This window comes from Schistocerca serialis, chromosome 7 (genome assembly GCF_023864345.2).
Source record: "Schistocerca serialis cubense isolate TAMUIC-IGC-003099 chromosome 7, iqSchSeri2.2, whole genome shotgun sequence".
NCBI classification, from domain to species: domain Eukaryota; kingdom Metazoa; phylum Arthropoda; class Insecta; order Orthoptera; family Acrididae; genus Schistocerca; species Schistocerca serialis.
In genome coordinates this window covers 25,850,371-25,869,709 of record NC_064644.1, presented here as the reverse complement: position 1 = coordinate 25,869,709, position 19,339 = coordinate 25,850,371, and positions in this window count along the sequence as shown.

Genomic DNA, 19,339 nt, shown 5'->3' with positions numbered 1-19,339 from the left:
AAAATGGAAAATCGCAAAGCAAGCTACAGTAAATCTAAATTACCAAGCAATTCAACATTACAACTAATATGAGGCAATACGCAGCAAACAAAAAAATAAATCTGGCTTAGCAGAGTAACACAAATTAAAATTCAGTAGCACTATGCCTGGCAAACAGCAGCAGTAAATGCTATAATGTATACCTAAGCATGACAAAGCTCAAGCAAAAAAAACAGTACACTAAAGATAACAATGCAGATAAGGGAAATGTATAATCACATCTTAATGTCTAAGTAATTAAAGTGGTGCACCACAAATTATTCTACAAAAGAAATTACCAAGTACTTGAAAAGAAAATTATAGATGCAGTTACTGTTATTAGTCCCTTCTTATTGTTCTCTCCATTCCAAGAGCTCCTTTTTCGAAGAATGTGGATCAGAAAATAATTATTTAATAAATCTGTTGACAGAAAGTGTTCACATTAGCAGATGCATTTAAGTTTATTTTATAAAACCAATGCTGCAACACAGCTGGAAACCAGATATTAAACAAAATTGGCAATCTCTTAACCACAAAGACAATAGATGTAAAATGTTTCTAATCATTTCATTAGGCATTTTAGTAAATATCATAAATTACGAGCTCCACAGTATGCTTTCAACAAGGAAATGTCAATAGCGAGGACAATGGCCTCCCCTTTCTTTTTTTCTATCTGTGCCGCTGAAAGGCTAATGGCTTTTTTTTGGGCGGCTGTCGCCCAGGTGGGTGCCTGTGACGCATTACGTGCACGTGGTCACTTAACTTTCTTACGGAAATATTTACGACAGCAGTTTCCGCTACAGTGACAGTCTCACATAAAAATATTTCACAGGTCAAGAAAATCCTATAAATATAAGTGTCCAAATAAAATATTCGTCAGCATTGTGATACAGTCACGCATTTACGCACATTTCATAACTCTTAAAGTACGATTCTTGGTTTCCAACATACTTCTTATTCCTCATATACGGTAGCATCATCTTATTGATCATAAACATATCTCAACAGCATAGTACACATCGTCGTCGTAATAATAACATCATAACACCTCAGTCAAATCTCAAAAACGTCGTAGCTTTCTGTAATAATTTCAAAACCTAAAAAAAATTCTCTGCTCATTTCAATAGTGTCATCTACCTCAAACGTACTTTAAAATCATGCTCCCTTACCAAATATATCATTCAAAGCTCTCATAGTATCACAATGGTTCCGAAAAAATATGAACAGTTTACAAAGTACAGACAAAATACAGTTTCATAAGTGTGAAGTTACCCAACTGTGTATTGCGTAAACATGTGACACTGATGTAGTAAAAAAATGTTTATCTCTCAGTTAAATGATCAGATAGCTGTGTAATTTGTGTGTTAGAGAAATATGGTACCGATGTGTAAAGTTGTATAAGCAAATACCATATTAGCTAGGGTTCCTTGTGGTTGCCACACACATGGTACACAAAGTAAGCGTGTACCCCCCTGAGGATTAATGTAATTATACCCTCAGGTGTTACAGATTACAGCAATGGAATGAAATGTATCATGGAAAAACTTCGTATCATTGTACTTCAAATATCTTTAAAAATAAATGTTTTAAGTACAAAATTAATCACTCAAATGCGTGTCCTGTAGCGCTAAATGTGCGTCTTGCTGTAAGATAATTCTGTGGCAGTGTCGTAATTATCGTCCTCCGAAAGCTAAGTTCTGCAGAAGTCAATGTACTTACCCCATCATAAACGAAAGTGAAATGCTTTGTGTATAGATATCGTAATTATTATGTACATTACTGTGATCAAGAAAATACTATACTGTAAAATATTGTTGTGCTATGAAAAAGGCCCTCACATTGTAGCTTACTACTAAAACATGTTTTGCTTTCCAGAAGAATTCAGAAAAACTGTGTGGATATAAAACAGATACACCGCAAAAGCAACATTGTAAATTGTCACTCATTAGTAGCGTCGTGATATAATCGTGTATCTGTCAAAGAAACCAAATGCTAAGTCATCATTAATTCCACAGAAAGTACTTTAAATCCAGAATGTATTTTCAAGTAAACCAAAATGTTGCATTAAAATCTCATTAGCAGTACTGGTAAATATTCTAAGTATGTGAGCCTTATAGTCGTTACGTAATCGTGCAACTAACAAGCAAGAATGTACACACACAATAACACTGTGACGTCTGTTCACTATAACAATGCATTCGTCATTTCTGTTTCAATAAGTTCTCTTGGTTCTTGACTGGATATTTAACTTCAAACATTGTTGCATGTTAACAGATTTTAAGTCTGACAAGCATACTAGTAATGTAAAGTGAAAAGTTTTATGGCAATGACAAAGTTAAAAAGCAGATTATCTCTCAATAAACGGTTTTACATGTGAAATGTGGTGTAAACCTTTACTCTTCCTAGTACGCAGAGTTTCAACTTTAACGCAGTTATCATGTGGTATATGTCGGTGAGGAGTGCTAAAATTTTTCTCAAGGTTAGCGTCAATGTTATTTTTCTCTGAGTCAGCCGGCGCACGGGGCTGCCTGCGGTGCGAGTCATTGTCTGTTCCTTTGTTGGTGCGCGTAGTTATTGGGATTAGGAAACCTAGCTTCTACAAATTCACGTTGTCGAAAGTGCCCCGCTCTGATTGAATCCCGCCAGTTCTGATGAAATTCAGGTCTGTCGTTATGATTATCTCGTCTGTCGTCATGTCCGTAGTTCCTGTAGTTTCTTTCTTGTCGGTTAAGTGGTGGAGAATTTCTCCCTGAATCGTAACTGCGCGCTTGACCGTTGCGTCTAAAGTTATTCTGTCTCCCTTGATAATAATTATTTTGGTTCCCAAATTGTCTGTTTCTCTGATTGTCTCTGTGATAGTCACTACCGCGGAGAGGTGATCTTTCCCTGTAATTATTACTACTCTGCCAACGGTTGTCATACGGGTGGTGTCTGTTTTGGTCACGATTTTTGTTGTGAGAATAGCCTTGTCGTGTCAAGTTATTACTTCTTTCATTGCGGAATTGCGACGGATGTGACCTGCAATTGTTGTGTTCCTGGTTTAGCGTTCCGTGATTGTCAGTGTCAATTTCTAATTCTTGTAAGAGTCCCTGAAATGCTTCAATGTCGTCTTTGCAACGTCCTGCCAAAATAATATGTCGTAAATGTTCAGGCAGTTCGATTAAGCAAATGCGGATGAGTTCTGAGGGGCTGTATGGGTTTGAAAGATACTGATTCTTATGCAACATGTCTTCAAAATATTTCATAAGACTGGAAAATTCAGATTGTTCGAAACGTTTCATCATTATGATGCTATGTTTTACTCGGTCTTGTGTCGCTTGAGACCAGTATGCTGAGAGGAAGGCATGGTAAAACTCTCCTTCACTGTGGCAATCGTGAATTACCGATCGCATTCTTACAGCTGGTTCATTCTCCAAGTAGCCACACATAAATTCTAATCTGTGTTCTAACGACCAGTTGGGAGGAAAACAATGTGAGAATTGATGGAGCCATGCTTGTGGATGAATGTCGTTGCCAGAATTCTTAAATGTTTTGAATTTACGTGTAGTAATGAACAGCTTATAGTCAAAATCATCATGTCGGCGAGTCGCATATCGGTCATTGTTAGGTCGTGTCGGCCGTTCCATCTCAACATTCGGTGCACATTGCCAATTTCTTTCATAACTTCCGAAATGCCCTGTGTTATTATTTTGTGGCTGTTCCGTATTTCTGTGTCCCTCTTCCCGTATTGGGGCGCGAGTATGCTCTGAAATACGTAATTCTTGTATTACCTGTGTCAGCTGATCTTGTACTTCCCGGATTTCTCTTTTGTACTGTGTATTGATTTGATTTTGATTCTGTTTGAATTTTCTAATTTGTTCATACTCTTCTGTGTCAGTGAAGGCTACAGGTCTTGTGTCATTCAGATCATCATCTACCTTTGTAGATAAGTTAGTGACCCGATCCGAAAGTTCGGCTACTTTCTCCGATAGTGAACACATTTCCTCAGTGTGTTTTTCTGAACCAAGTTTCAGAGTGTCCATTTGTGTTGAAATCGTATCTACTGTGTCCTTTAAGTTTTCTTGAGTTTTTGCAAGTTGCGTAACCGGATCGGTAGATGCAACTGAGTCAATTTTAGCTTGCAAGGTGTTGTGATTTTCATGAACAATAGTTTGCAGTTCTTTTATGGCTGCTTCATGATTCTGTAATGCATTTTCATGACGCGAAAAAATAGGTTGGAAATGCTCACAAATTTGTGTTTTTACGTCATTACAGACTTTTTGACATTTCGATTCGATGTTATGTAACTCAGTAGTTAAATCTTCACGTGTTTGTTCAAGCGTGGTGTGAAGATTTTGTTCCATTGCGTCTTACTGTTGCTGTGTTTGTCTCTGGTGTTGTTCCATTGTGTCTAACTTTTGAAGCTTTTGCTGTGTTTGTCTCTGATTTTGTTCCATTGTGTCTAACTTCTGAAGCTTTTGCTGTGTTTGTCCCATTTGTTGTATTAATTGTAATAACAATGCATTGGTGTCTGAAACATGTTCCTCAGTGCTTTTCGGCAGTGAATTTGCGCCGACAACATTCACATTTTGACAAGCGGAAAATGTGTCTTGACTCATTTGAGAAAACGGTGAGAACCCAAAACCTGAGTCTACAGTATTTGCAATATTGTGTTCTGTCATTCCCGATTCCCGAGGCGAGCTGTTGCCGACCGACCGATCGATCGATAATGCTTCCCTGTTCACTACCTGTTTCACTGTCTACACCATTATTTGACGCCCGCTCCATTTCCCTATGCACAGTTACCAAATTACTACTTTGAACATTAGTAAATTCATTACTCGGCGGCGCAATTAAGCTACGCTCGTCGTCACTATTATTTCTCAGTTTACTTTGGAGCCTAGTGTTATGTTTTTCACACGCCATTATTGCCACAATATTTCACACGATAACACAGAAAAGCACAATTTGAAGAGCAAAAATAAGAGAACACATTAACATAGCACTGAAAATAATATCTAGTTAATTGCAAGCGCAGCTGCGAAATACTTGGAGCAAATCTAAATGCATGCCACAACTGTGTACAACAATGAAAAAATACAACTACAAAGGAAATTCTCTCTACAATTACGCGCTAGCAATAAACAAAATCTACGCTAATTGCACAAACTACAAGGAAAAAATCAGAAGATTCCAGTGAGGTATCCTCGGCTAAGGGTCGATATATGAAACGTCCCCTTTGATGAATTATATAAGACTGTGCTTAAACTGACACACAATGTTTTTAGCGCAACGCAATCTGACTTTCAAAAATCCCTGCAAAAGAATGGCCCTGACTAACATTAACCTATACCTTTCACAAATCACTTACCTCACAAAAATCTTCGCTGCTCAAGCTACTGCAATACAGCGAGCGCCACTACTGCCAGCTAAATAAACGTTTCAAACTATGGAAGGCACTAACTACTGATAGGGATAGTTAGCAAATGAAAGATATTAATAGAGAGCAAACAATGTATTTACCTTGATATCATCATATATAAATATAGCAGTTCATGACAAATTTCAAAACTCCGCCATCTCTCTCCCCACATCCGCCACTGCTGGCGGCTCACCTCCAACTGCGCAACGCTACGCGCTGTTCACATCCAGCTGCCGCTGCCCAACACTACAATGGCGAGTATCACAACAATGCAAAGCAGCCACAGACTGCACACAGCACAGCCAGTGATTTTCATACAGAGGTGGCGTTACCAATAAAAAAAACTAAACAGCCTACTTACAACTTGTTTGTCCATCTGCCCCATTTTCATCTGACTGCCACTTGTATACGGCGCAGGATCCACAGCAGCAGGGTTAGTCGGCAGGAAAGCTACGCTGAATCCGGGTAGCATAATTGCGAGTTTTGAGGTTCAGCCAAGTACCGAAGTGTGGGAAAAAGTACTTTAAAATTTTAACAGCGCATTTTATACTTTGCGTGTGGAGAGTTGGACTGCGTAGATTCCAGTAACTCTGTTGTGCGAACTAAGCAGTTAAGATTAGGCTTTTATGAGTGTACTGGGCTTTGATTCTTTTGTCTTTTTTGCATTAACATCGAGTAGGGACTTCAAATAATTTGGATAAGTGGACTTATGTGTGCCTCTCAGAACATTTTCTTAAGCGATCCGTTCCATGCTGTAAAAGCTGTTCGTCAGCACTAATGAATTTCGGATGTTCACGATGGTGGATGTTTTAACTAGAGCAAACATTTTATGAGCTTCTGCTACATTTCATTCTTGAAGTGAAGCGATGTTAATTTTCTGGTACTTTTGCGTCCTGTGATAACTGGTGATTTACTGCTAACATTTTATGAATTTCTGCTACATTTCATTCTTGAAGTGAAATATCAATTTTCTGGTAGTTTTGTATCCTGTGATAACTGGTGATTTACTGTAAAAGTTTATCAGCTACTGATCATAAACTGTGTTTTCAATTACAACCTACATCATTATCTGAATCATTATGAACAAATTTCAGTGCAAGCGTGGATTTCCTGACTAAGCATAGTGATTTACCAATTCATCACAATTATGTTCTTGTCGTAAATTAGGCAGAATGCATCGTGTATTTATGCGGAATAAGAAAGAAGTAGAGGGAGACGTTTATATACATTTAAACAAAACCAGAATATTAGTTGCAAACCCATATATGGAGTATGAGGTTGTGTTTAATATTCCGCATGAATTAAACAAATAGCCGCATTATTTACATGAGTGGATTCTTTACATTGATTTAACGATCTTCTTTTGTGGAGAGAAAAACTTTTTCCCGTCTGAGGAGATGGACGACAATGTTTTCCCTTATACCGTCGGTGCATAAAAATGTGTCAGACCTCTTAACGTGCTAGAGTTCAGTTTCATTCACATGTCTGATACTACTCTTAACCCAGAGGAAGCTGAAAATATATGTTTTAGTAGATCTACGATATTTAAAGTTTCCATCACTATGTACTCTCAGTAACTTGGAACTTTCTATCTTATTTATTAGTTTTTATTTGCACACTAGTCCTAGAAAGCAATCTAATTTTGACGTAACAAAATTGTATGAAACGATTTTTTCCGAATGTAAAACTAGTTAATTAGTGAAAAACCAGTAAATTACTTCAATAAAATCAATAATGTTCCCTATTTTTCCTATAGATGCTTCTTCATGCAGCTTGACAGTGATAGATGCTTATCTGCAGAAAAGGATTCCTGATCCAATTAAATTTGGTTGTTGTTGTTGTGGTCTTCAGTCCACAGACTGGTTTGCTACAGCTCTCCATGCTACTCTATCCTGGGCAGGGTTCTTCATCTACTACCTACTGCAACCTACATCCTTCTGAATCTGTTTAGTGTATTCCTCTCTAGGTCTCCCTCTACGATTTTTACCCTCCACACTGTCCTCCAATACTAAACTGGTGATCCCTTGATGCCTCAGAATATGCCCTACCAACTGATCCCTTCTTCTAGTCGCGCTACAAACTCCTCTTTTCCCCAATTCTATTCAATACCTCTTCATTAGTTTTGTGATGTACCCATCTAACCCTCAGCATTCTTCTGCAGCACTACATTTCTTGTCTAAACTAAATTTGGTAAAACAGTTATTTAAGACATCAATAATACAAGACCGGAGATTGAGCGCTGCGGAGGTCCCACAACGATAAACCTCTCTTCCTGGGCTACCCTCTGCGACCTTGTTCACGCGCAGTGGAGTGTACCTGTGTGGTTAGCGCCCTCAGGTTCTCGCAGCACCTACCGTATTTTTATCCCGCATTCGGGAACGGCGACCCTGAGAAACCTGCCCTCACAGCAGACTTTGGGGTCTGACAGTTTAATATGGCGGCCGCCTGTCTGCGCGCTCGCTAATGTGACGTCTGCGGGAAAACAGCAGCCGAACGCAGACTAACGGCGCTGCTGGGGGCCGCCCCTGCTGCTGGCTAGCGGCAAGTTTTTCAATTTCAACTTATGACGCCCGTCCGCCGGGAGTCGGGGTCCGCGGATTTCCTCAGCGAGGTACTGGCTGGCTGGCTGGCCGGCGCTTTGCCTCTGATAGAGTTGGCGCCTTGTTTCGTGGGCGATAGAGCGCGTTTATTCGCAAATTGAGTTGTTTTCTGCGTGACTGGCCGTAAAACATTTTTCCGGGATCGAACCACTAGCGATAGACCGCAGGGCTATGGGAGAATTTCTGCAACAGTCATACCCGAACTGGCGAATTTGTTTTTCTGTCTGGATCCACTCTGATTTCATCCACCTTCACGAGACTATATCTCCTACACGCATGATGATACAAAGTGGCCCACGGGAATTAGCACTTCTTTTGATTATTATATGGTTTAGCGTATATTTACACCAAAATAATTGACAGATAACAGACTGACGACCCAAAGAAACTCGTGTACCTGCATAATATCGCGTAGGTCCTCCGTGAGCACGCATAAGTACCGTAACACGAAGTGGAATTGACTCGACTAATGTCTGCAGTAGAGATGGAGGGAAGTGACACTATGAACTGAACTAGTAGATAGTGTCAGAAGTGGCATGCGGCTTTTCGCGGATGATGCTGTAGTATACAGACAAGTTGCAGTATTAGAAAATTGCAGGAAGATCTGCAGCAGATAGGCACTTGGTGCAGGAAATGGCAACTGACCCTTAACATAGACAAATGTAATGTATTGCGAATACATAGAAAGAAGCATCCTATATTGTATGATTACATGATAGCGGAACAAACACTGGTAGCAGTTACTTCTGTAAAATATCTGGGAGTATGCGTACGGAACGTTTTCAAGTGGAATGATCATATAAAATTCATTGTTGGTAAGGCGGGTACCAGGTTGAGATTCATTGGGAGAGTCCTTAGAAAATGTAGCCCATCAACAAAGGAGGTGGCTTACAAAACACTCGTTCGACCTATACTTGAGTATTGCTCATCAGTGTGGGATCCGTACCATGTAGGGTTGAAGGAGGAGATCTAAAGAAGAGCGGCGCCTTTCGTCACAGGGTTATTTGGTAAGCGTGATAGCGTTACGGAGATGTTTAGCAAACTCAAGTGGCAGACTCTGCAAGAGAGGCGGTCTGCATCGCGGTGTAGCAGCTTGCTGTCCAGGTTTCGAGAGGGTGTGTTTCTGGATGAGGTATCGAATATAATGCTTCCCCCTTCTTATAACTCCCGAGGAGATCACGAATGTAAAATTAGAGAAATTCGAGCGCGCAGTGGAGCTTTCCGGCAGTCGTTCTTCCCGCGAACCATACGCGACTGGAACAGGAAAGGGAGGTGAAGACAGTGGCACTTAATGTGCCCTCCGCCACACACCGTTGGGTGGCTTGCGGAGTATAAATGTAGATATAGATATGAATCTTGCAGGGCTGTCCATAAATCCATAGGAGTACAAGGAGGTGGAGATCTGAACAGCACGTTGCAAGGCATCCCACATACGCTCGACAATGTTCATGTCTCGGAGTTTGGTGGCCAGCGGAAGTGTGTAAATTCAGAAGAGTGGTCCTGGAGCCACTCTATAGCAATTCTAGACTTTTGGGGTGTGATATTGTCCTGCTGGAATTACCCACGTCCGTCGGAATGCACAATGGACGTGAATGGATTCAAGTGATCAGACAGGATTTTTAGGTACGTGTCAACTGTCAGATGCGTATCTAGATGTATCAAGGGCCCCATACCACTCCAACCGCACACGCCCCACACCATTGCAGAGCCTCCAACAGCTTGAACAGTCCCTTGCTGACGTTCATGATCCATGGATACATGAGAGTGTCTCCATACCCGTACATGTTCATCCGCTCGATACAATTTTAATCGACACTCGTCCTACCGGGCCACATGTTTCCAGTCTTCAACAGTCCAGAGATGTCGAAGATGTGATATTTTATAGGATTCCTGTTGTTCATAGTACACTAGTGGAATGGTCGTACAGGAACGTACCCCTTTCATCGCTACCTCGGAGACGCTGTGTCCCATCGCTCGTGCGCTGACTATAATGCCACGTTTAAACTCACTAAAATCTTGATAACATGTCATTGTAGCTGCAGTAAACGAGCTAGCAACTGCGCCAGACGCTTGTTGTCTTATACAGGTGTTGCCGACCGCAGCGTCAATTTTGCCTGGTTTTGACTAAGTATACCTGTACCAGTTTTCTCGGCGCTTCAGTGAAGTTCTACCGATAGTGCCATTACTGGAAAGTCGAAAAAAATGACTCAAATGGCTCTAAGCAGTATGGGACTTAACATCTGAGGTCATCAGTCCCCTAGACTTAGAACTACTTAAACCTAACTAACCTAAGGACATAACACAGATCCATGCCCGAGGCAGGACTCGAACCTGTGACCGTTGCAGCAGCGCGGCTCCGGACTGAAGCGCCTAGAACAGCTTGGCCACAGCGGCCGGCCTTGAAAAGTCGATTCCATATTACTTTCTTAAATGCTACACCAAACACAAATGGCCACCGATGTAGAGGATGAATTGTTGAAGACGTTTCCGAAGCCTATCATTACGTTCTCAATCATTTATTGAGTTCCAGATTGCTGCTTTCAACACATCGGTACTGTGGAGTCGCCGTGGATAAACTTTGTTACACAGAAACTTCGCATACTCGCTTTAACTTCCGGTTTAAGCTATTGGGCCACTTCCAGCTTGTCAGGTTAGAACCTTAACTTGTGTTTCACGCTCCACTAAAAAGACTTGCGAAGGATTTGCAATGTTCTGGAATGGCAAGGGACTACTCTTGTGAGCGTCGTTGCTAAGTTGCGAGACTTTTTCTGATGTTTACCAGTGTTCCATCTGCGACTTACTGTCTTTGGAATTCACGACATCGTTTTATCCACCTGGATATTGCCCTTTCGTCTGGAATAAGCAAGTGGCTCTCTCTTCGACGACAGAACTACTTCACTGCCCCGATACGCAACTGCGTGTGTCAACTTTTCATACTAAGCTCAACGATATACTATGTGGATTGCATTAAATGCTGTAAAGACGCGAGCACGTCTGCATCTTAACTGGAAATGGTGGGCCAGCCTCCACTGACCAGCGCTTAAGCGTCACACTACAAAGATTTTATTCTCTTAGGAAGCATTCGATTTTAAAAGGGAATATCTCTTACCTCCATGCAGATTCAACCTTGGTGTCCTTTACGTAATTACTTTTAGGACAAAAGTTTTCTTTTGCCTACCAGATACATTCAATGTGTCCACTAACTGACTCACGACATAATCCAGACGACAATCAGATTCGCACTAAACCGCAGCCAACAAGTCGGTTGTTATTACAGTCACCGTTGATCCTATGTGGCGACGCTGTTCGCCCAATGGTGTTACAAGAGGTGTCACATAGAGGAAGTCTTTCAGAAAGTCACAGCTACATATGCGTCTACGTGATAAATCTACAATTCACAATGAAGTGGTCGGTAGAGTGCTAATCGAACCTCCTTTTTGCTATTTGCCTACCATTCAATTCTCAAACAGTGAGGGGAAGAAACGAATACTTAGATCTTTGCATGTGAGCAGTGATTTCTCTTGTTTTATTATGATGATCATTTCTTGTTATGTTCGTGGGCGCAAAACATTAGTTTCCCATTCGGAAGAGAAAGATAGCGATTGAAATTTCACGAGAAGATCCAGCCGCAATAAAAAAAGCCTTTTCAGTTTAACTATTGCCACCCCAATTCGCGTATCGTATTCCTGGCACTCTTTCCCTTATTTCGCGATTAAAAAAACGGGCTGCCCTTCTTTGAACCTTTTCGATGACCTCCGTCCATCCCATTTGATGCGGATCACACACCACACGGCAGTACTCCAGAACAATTTGGAAAACCGCAATGTAATGAGTCAAGACCTGTTGTATTTTCTAAGTGTTCTGGCAATAAACAGCAGTCTTTGATTCGCATTGTCTACAACATTATATATGTGATCGTTCAAATTCAAGTAATTCGTAACTGTAATCTCCATTTCGTTGAATTTATGGACTTTAGATTTGTATGGTTTGTCGTGTAACCGAAATTTAGTTCATTCCTTTTAGTACTGGTGTGGATGACTTCAGAGCCAATTGCCGCTTTATGCACCATATAGATTTCTTGTCTAAATCATTTTGCGGTTGGTTTTAATCAGATGGCTTTACCAAATGGTAAATGTCAGCATCAGCCGTAAACAATCTAAGAGGGCTGCTCGTGTTGTCTTCTGAATTGTTTATATAGATAAGGAACAGCAGAGAGCCTATAACACTTCCTTGTGGATCGACAATAATACTTCAGTTTCCTTCGAGGATTTCCCGTCAATTACTACGGACTGTAACCTTTCCGACATGAAGTCACGAGAGCAGTTGCACAACTCAGTGATAAACTGCAAGCAAGCAGTTAGATCAGAAGTCGCCTGTGAGGAATGTCGTCAAAAACCTGTGGGAAATCAGATAATATGGAATCATTTGGACCTCACCTGTCGATATCACTCAATAGATGTGTTTTACTAGAATATGTACTGAAAGATTAGACGACCTCAGAGGCTGAACAGGATCAATGGTCCCTGGTTCAGAGATTATATTTCGTTTGCACAGGTCGAGGGTAGGTAAAGAATCGATTACAAAGTGTCGGGACTGGCAAGTGAGTGAAGAATATTGTCAGTAGTTGTATGTAGTTGTGGTTGTGATGTCATGACGGGCTGTTGTGGACTGAAGTTCCCTATTAGCTAAGTGTTTCCCCAACTCCGTGAATCGATCCCCACTATATAGTTAAATGTACTGACTAGTGAAAAACACTAACTGGTATTATCGATAAATAAATATTTGCTTCATGTCTACTGCGACTGCCGATGATTTGAAGTGAGGATGATGTGTACAGATTACTTACTATAAAAGTATGCTGAGGTATTTCGATGTGATGGATCTGTGTTGAGTTTAGGCCTGGACAGATGTGTATGACAAACGTAACGACTAAACTGCCTGGCGAATTAAAACTGAGTGTTGGCCGCAGATTCGAGCTCGGGACCAATGTTTTTTGCGGGCAGTTGCTCTACCTGTAAGGTACATGATTATGTGCAATTGTACGAATTTTATTCGTACTCAGGTCTAATAATTAGTGAGTATAAACCACTAACACTCACACTAGTAATTGCATGGAAGTAATTTCTCCGACCTGAGCTACGAGATGTAGCTCTGAAGGAAGGAGAATTTAACAATGGCAATGCCCATCCCATTCCCATGTAGGCCCATACCTTCACAGCGGGACGTACAGTAAAAAAATGGTTCAAATGGATCTGAGCACTATGGGACTTAACATCTACGGTCATCAGTCCCTTAGAACTTAGAACTACTTAAACCTAACTAACCTAAGGACATCACACAACACCCACTCATCACGAGGCAGAGAAAATCCCTGACCCCGCCGGGAATCGAACCCGGGAACCCGGACGTGCAGTATAGTGGACACAATGAGACGCTGGAGCCACTGCGTACGCTGTCGAAAAAAGCCGCCTCTTGTCCCTGCTTTTAACAACGACCCTTAGGAAAGCCTTTCTACACGCACACGACTGGTGATGGAAGATAAACGTCGGGAGAAACTCAACTGAAACCATTGGTGACTCACTGTAGCCAACTGTGTTAAAAACTTGCATGAAAGAGAAAGTTGTTTATCTCAGTATTACGTAGCAGAAGTTAAACTCTGCCCATCGAAAGAAACTGTGCTTGTGACAAGCTACAAAAACGTTAGTGGGTGAAGTTATAAGAAGTACAAACGCTCTGATTGGCCAGAAAGAAAACACGTGGCCACCAGCTTCGATATTGTCAAATTGCAGACACAGTAATTCGCTTCTTCTCTTGCAGAAAATCGTTGAGTGTTTGAGCAAGGCTAGTCGTGACGTGCTGACACGGTTGCGAGAGTCATTACGTCAACACTTGTTCACAGGCTCGTCTTAACTCGTAAGGACTTAAACTGCAAAGTCGGCTAGTACAGATAATCCCATCGAGCACTAACAGTTGTCTAGGGCGCCTTGCAACGGTTCGCTCGGCTCCCCCCGTCGGAGGTTTCACTCCCCCCCCCCCCCCCCCTCGGGCATAGGTGTGTGTGTGTTGTACTTAGCCTAAATTAGTTTCAGTTAGATTAAGTAGTGTGTAAGCCTAGGGATCGATGACTTTAGCAGTTTGGTCCTAATGGAACTTACCACAAATTTGCAAATTTTCCACTAACAGTTAACGCTTGCGAGCAATTTGAGGGCAACAACACACGTACTATTCCCTCTAAATATTGGAATCTAACTTAGCTACGGAATAACTAGGAATCTCGGCTTTACCAAAGACGGAGGAAATGTATCAGACTGTTCTGTAACACTGGAGAGAGAGTTAGAACAGATTCTCAGGTTCACAGCTCTCGCTGACAGCCACCACTGCCGCCACTGACCAGAGGTTAACGCACGCACTGACACCGCGCCAGCAAGTAATATTCAATTAACCGTCAGAATTGCGGTCGTCTCCATCTCTCCTAATTTTTGCACATTCAACCATGATCTGCAGTTAAACAAATTTTCGATTGTTTGACTTAAATGAAGCAGCAAAAAATTGTAAATTTGTGGTAAGGTCTTATGGAACCAAACTACTCAGGTCACGGGTCCCTAAGCTTACACGCTACTTAATCTACCTTAAACTATCCTACGGTAATGGCGACACACACACCCCTGCCCGAAGGAGGACTCGAACCTCCGACGGGGGTAGCCGCGCGGACCGTGGTGACAAGACGCCTGAGACCGCACTGCTACACAGCGAGGAATTGAAGCAGACATGCAATACATCCAATTTAACGAACTGATCAGCCACCGTAGAGTGCTTTATACACTTAAGTTATTACAGTGTTTTAAATGTGATCTTTTTTTTATGGATCTTTAATGGCCCCAGTTCAAATTTGGTTATTATCATTGCGCATTTTTAACTTAACTGATTTCTGTGGCCCCAACTGTATTTCATCTTACTATTACAGAACCTTAGAAATGTTAGGAATTTAGCTCCACAGTTGTGAACCCCCAATATCAGTATTTTACCATCCTGTACTTAATTTTGCTAACATTGCTGTGTCACGAAGTCATACTTAGAGTAAAAGTAAACCTTAATAACGATAATCTAATATTTTCATTTTTGCCAAGATATTGTTACGTCGGAACCCATACCTAATTTCTGTTATCGAAAACGTTTCCTTTACAGCGAGTGTAGTGGAACCGACATTGAGATCATTGTCTCATTACATCACTGTCCGTACTGCAACAGTCTTCTGAATTGTGCATGTGTGAGATGGTAACTTCTTACCTTGCAGGCCGTAGGTTCAACACCAAATTCCTAAAACACTCACAGAGCGTCCTTGTGCAACTGTGGTAGGAAGATAGATCAGAACCAGTTCACACAAGTTAGATACCAACTGAGCTACCCAAGGATCATTCATCCTTACGGCCTTACTTCTGCCGGTACCTTGTCTCCTCACGTGAAGTTAGTGACTCTCTCCTATTGTGTTTCATGGTAATGCATTATGTAGCGAGAACTTAACAGTAACCTTGATTGTTGAGAATACCTATATCCCATTTGTTCCATGTTACTGAGCAGCCAAAATCCCTTGAAACATCTCCCGTAGCAGATAAAAGCAACCATTAGGTCAGTTTCACATAGATGAGAGTTTAGGCGGCAAGATTATTCTGTGGGAACAATCTAAATTTAAACAGGAGTGTTTGAAGCCCAGTACTGCTAAGTGAAATCCGCACACCGCTTACGCAGGGGGTGCATTGTTTTACTTTCGAAGAGGAAAACGCTGTGTGCTTGGTACTGGGTTTCAACTACTTCAAACAGAAAACGCTAAACGCTTCATTTTCAATATCATAGCTAGCTCTATTCAACGCAAACTTGGTAATGTAAGGCCGAAGTGGCCGTGCGGTTAAAGGCGCTGCAGTCTGGAACCGCAAGACCGCTACGGTCGCAGGTTCGAATCCTGCCGCGGGCATGGATGTTTGTGATGTCCTTAGGTTAGTTAGGTTTAACTAGTTCTAAGTTCTAGGGGACTAATGACCTCAGCAGTTGAGTCCCATAGTGCTCAGAGCCATTTGAACCATTTTTTTTTGGTAATGTAATGGCCAAGGGAGTCAGAGAGCTATTAGTAGACCACAATATTATTACATCTGAGAGTGACTGCGTGCTTCAATAACGTTTAACGTTAACGCGCCTTGGAGAATGTCGTCTGAAAATGTCTCGTTTCAGATCTCAAGGTGTTATTAAAATCTCGTGGTATGACTTCACTATTTCGATTTCAAAAACGTCGTCTATTGAGGCATTAACAAATAAACAGTTGCTTCTTAGCTCTTCTACATTCTGTACTTCGTCCACTTGTAATTAACAGTTATTAATTAGTCGACAATTGCTGTGTGCGTTACGTGTTCCCAGCCCTCGTCATATGAAGGTGCGTCGAGACTCGTGTTGAATATGTGACTCTTCAAGCTTTCCCGGCGGATATGTTGTAAATAATCCTCATGTGTTTGCCGCCGGATGACTTTGTGCAAATTTGCACATCATCCAGTGGCAAATTCGTGAAGACTGTTTACATAATGTTTAACATGATCGTTTTGGTGGTTTAGATGTTATGCTGTGTTAGCTCATTATCCTGCATGGGCCTTAACACCTTTGAACACGGTATGCTCACCCGTCAACGTATTGTCTCACTGTACTTCTTCCCCATGTGCGTCCTTTCAGTGGTGCATTCGATATGTGTCAGTGTGTGTGTGTGTGTGTGTGTGTGTGTGTGTGTGTGTGTGTGTGTGTGTGTGCGTGTATGTAAACAGAACAATATTCCCTGGTAATCAATCACAGGCATATAATAATCGCCGGCCGGTGTGGCCGAGCGGTTCTAGGCGCTACAGTCTGGAACCGCGCGACCGCTACGGTCGCAGTTTCGAATCCTGCCTCGGGCATGGATGTGTGTGATGTCCTTAGGTTAGTTAGGTTTAAGTAGTTCTAAGTTCTAGGGGACTGATGTCAACAGATGTTAAGTCCCATAGTGCTCAGAGCCATTTGAACCATATAATAATCGTCATGACCAACGCTTACATAAAACCAAAATCCGGCCGAACAGGCCATGAACTCCCAACGGTACCGACCGACAGCCTTGTCGTCCTCAGCCCACAGGCGTCACTGCATGCAAATACCAAGGGTCATGTGGTTAGCACACCGCTCTCCCGACCGTATATCCGTTTGCGAGGCCGCCAACGATTACATACGTAGTGGTGATGATGCAAGTGGTCGGTTGTGCTTGCGAATCCATGTACATTGCTCTCCTTCCTATGCTGCTATAGTTCATTTGTACCAGACATGACTGTGGTGGACTGTAGACCGTCAGTTGCCACTACAAATGCTGTTGAAGGAGGGGATGAAGCTGCAAAGGGCGTAAACGATAGAGCTGCAATACCTGCGGTAGCCTAACATCTCACTGAATCGGTGGCAAATCGCATCATTCAAAGGATAAGAAATATCAACTTTGTCTAGAGGCTCACACTCACACATTAAATATACTACTATATGCTGTAGCCGCTGAAACTACTTTGGAAAGAATTATCCGCAATGAACACGAACTCAAAAGAGCTTTGGTGGAACATTGGTAAGAATTTCATCAGCTGCTACAGACGCCAGCCTTATTCAGCTGCCGCCTCATCAGGAGGTGGAAGGCAGGACGGCTACAGTTCAGTAGAGTGGAGTACCGATGGCTTCATAGACAGTTGGCTCCGGTGCTTCCTCTTTGGTGCGTAGGTTCGTACCCTCTTCCAGACTTTGACAATTTTACTGTCCCTCCTCCATCAAACGTTTTACTGATAATGACGAGTCCAGTATCGGCTCATAGTTAGGGCTAACAATATTTCCTTTTTCCACTCGATCTTGTGTCAGTAAAAATAAAGAGGCAGAAATATTTTGAACGGAAGATGTTCTAGTCTTTCCCATCGGTTCCCTGGTAGAAAACCTACTCTATATCTCCCCCCCCCCCCACATTGTACGATAAACAGGCATTCAAATAGCCGTCCTTGCTATTTGTTCATTCGATCTACCCTGATACGTTGGACAGTAAATGTTGGTCAATTAATATACGCATGGTCTCCTTGTTGTCCATTAAAACGCTTCCTTTCAAAATTTACAATACGCCTCATATTAAAATATTGTTGTTGTTGTCTTTATTTCTAAGACTGGTCTGATGCAGCTCTCCGTGCTACCCTATCTCGTGCAAGACTCTTCATCTACGAATAACTACTGCAACGCACATCCATTTTATCCGTCTTACTGTATTCATCTCTTGATCTCCCTTTATAATTATCCCCCCCACCCCCACTTCCCTCCAGGACTAAACTGGTGATTCATTGATGGCTCAAAATGTGTCCTGTTAGGTAATTCCTTCTTTTAGTCAAGTTGTGCGCAAATTTCTTTCCTCCTTCTAACCTACACCTTCCTAACAGGCCCACGGGATTGCGGTATAACTGACCGTGATCGCATATCCCTAATGAAATTTTACAGTGGATAAGGCTATCGTTACTGAAAGAAAATAACACTGGTTAGTTAGGGGAAAGTGTACAACAGACTCTTCTGAAGGAAGAAACTATTCTAAACTTAAGCTAAATTTAGACGATAACTTTGAAATGGGTGGAATATAGTGAAACCGCTCACGAATCACACATGGGCGAGAAAGGGTACCACGTAATATTTACTACAAAAATCACTGCTAACACAAAGAAAACACTGATTAACTGAAAATGGATAATTAAACGGTCGCCAGTCCGTTAGGGCAACGAATCTCCAGAATCTTGAGAGAGGTAATGGCAAAGAAATTTAAGCAAATAATCAATGGGGTTGCAACAGAAGGTTTTCGCTCATTTCCACAGCACAACAGTTGCAGTCACTTATTCTGAAATACTAAATTTTTGAAAGTAACGTTAAATGAAATTACTGGTTAAATAAATGACTGGCTTAACTTGAACTTTGTTATGTAAAAAAAGTTACTTTCCGTAACCTCAGTGTAATGTAACACAAAATTTAGAAAAAGGCAAGCAATTTACTTTTGATTATTGAAAGATTGGACTGAATTTACTTTAAGCAAATGATCATTACGTTTACTTTTAAAATAACAGCAATAAAATACATACGAAGACAGCAGAAGTCACTCGCTAAGCTAAATACAGGATAAGTGAAAGTGCGCACTCTTCATTTGTGCTGCATCTTTACATACTAGTTTTGTCAGTTAAATTTTTCTTTACGTTAAGTAGGCTCTATCATGCAGTACAAGAATGAACAGTTAGTGAGGCAACAAATGTAGACTGAAACT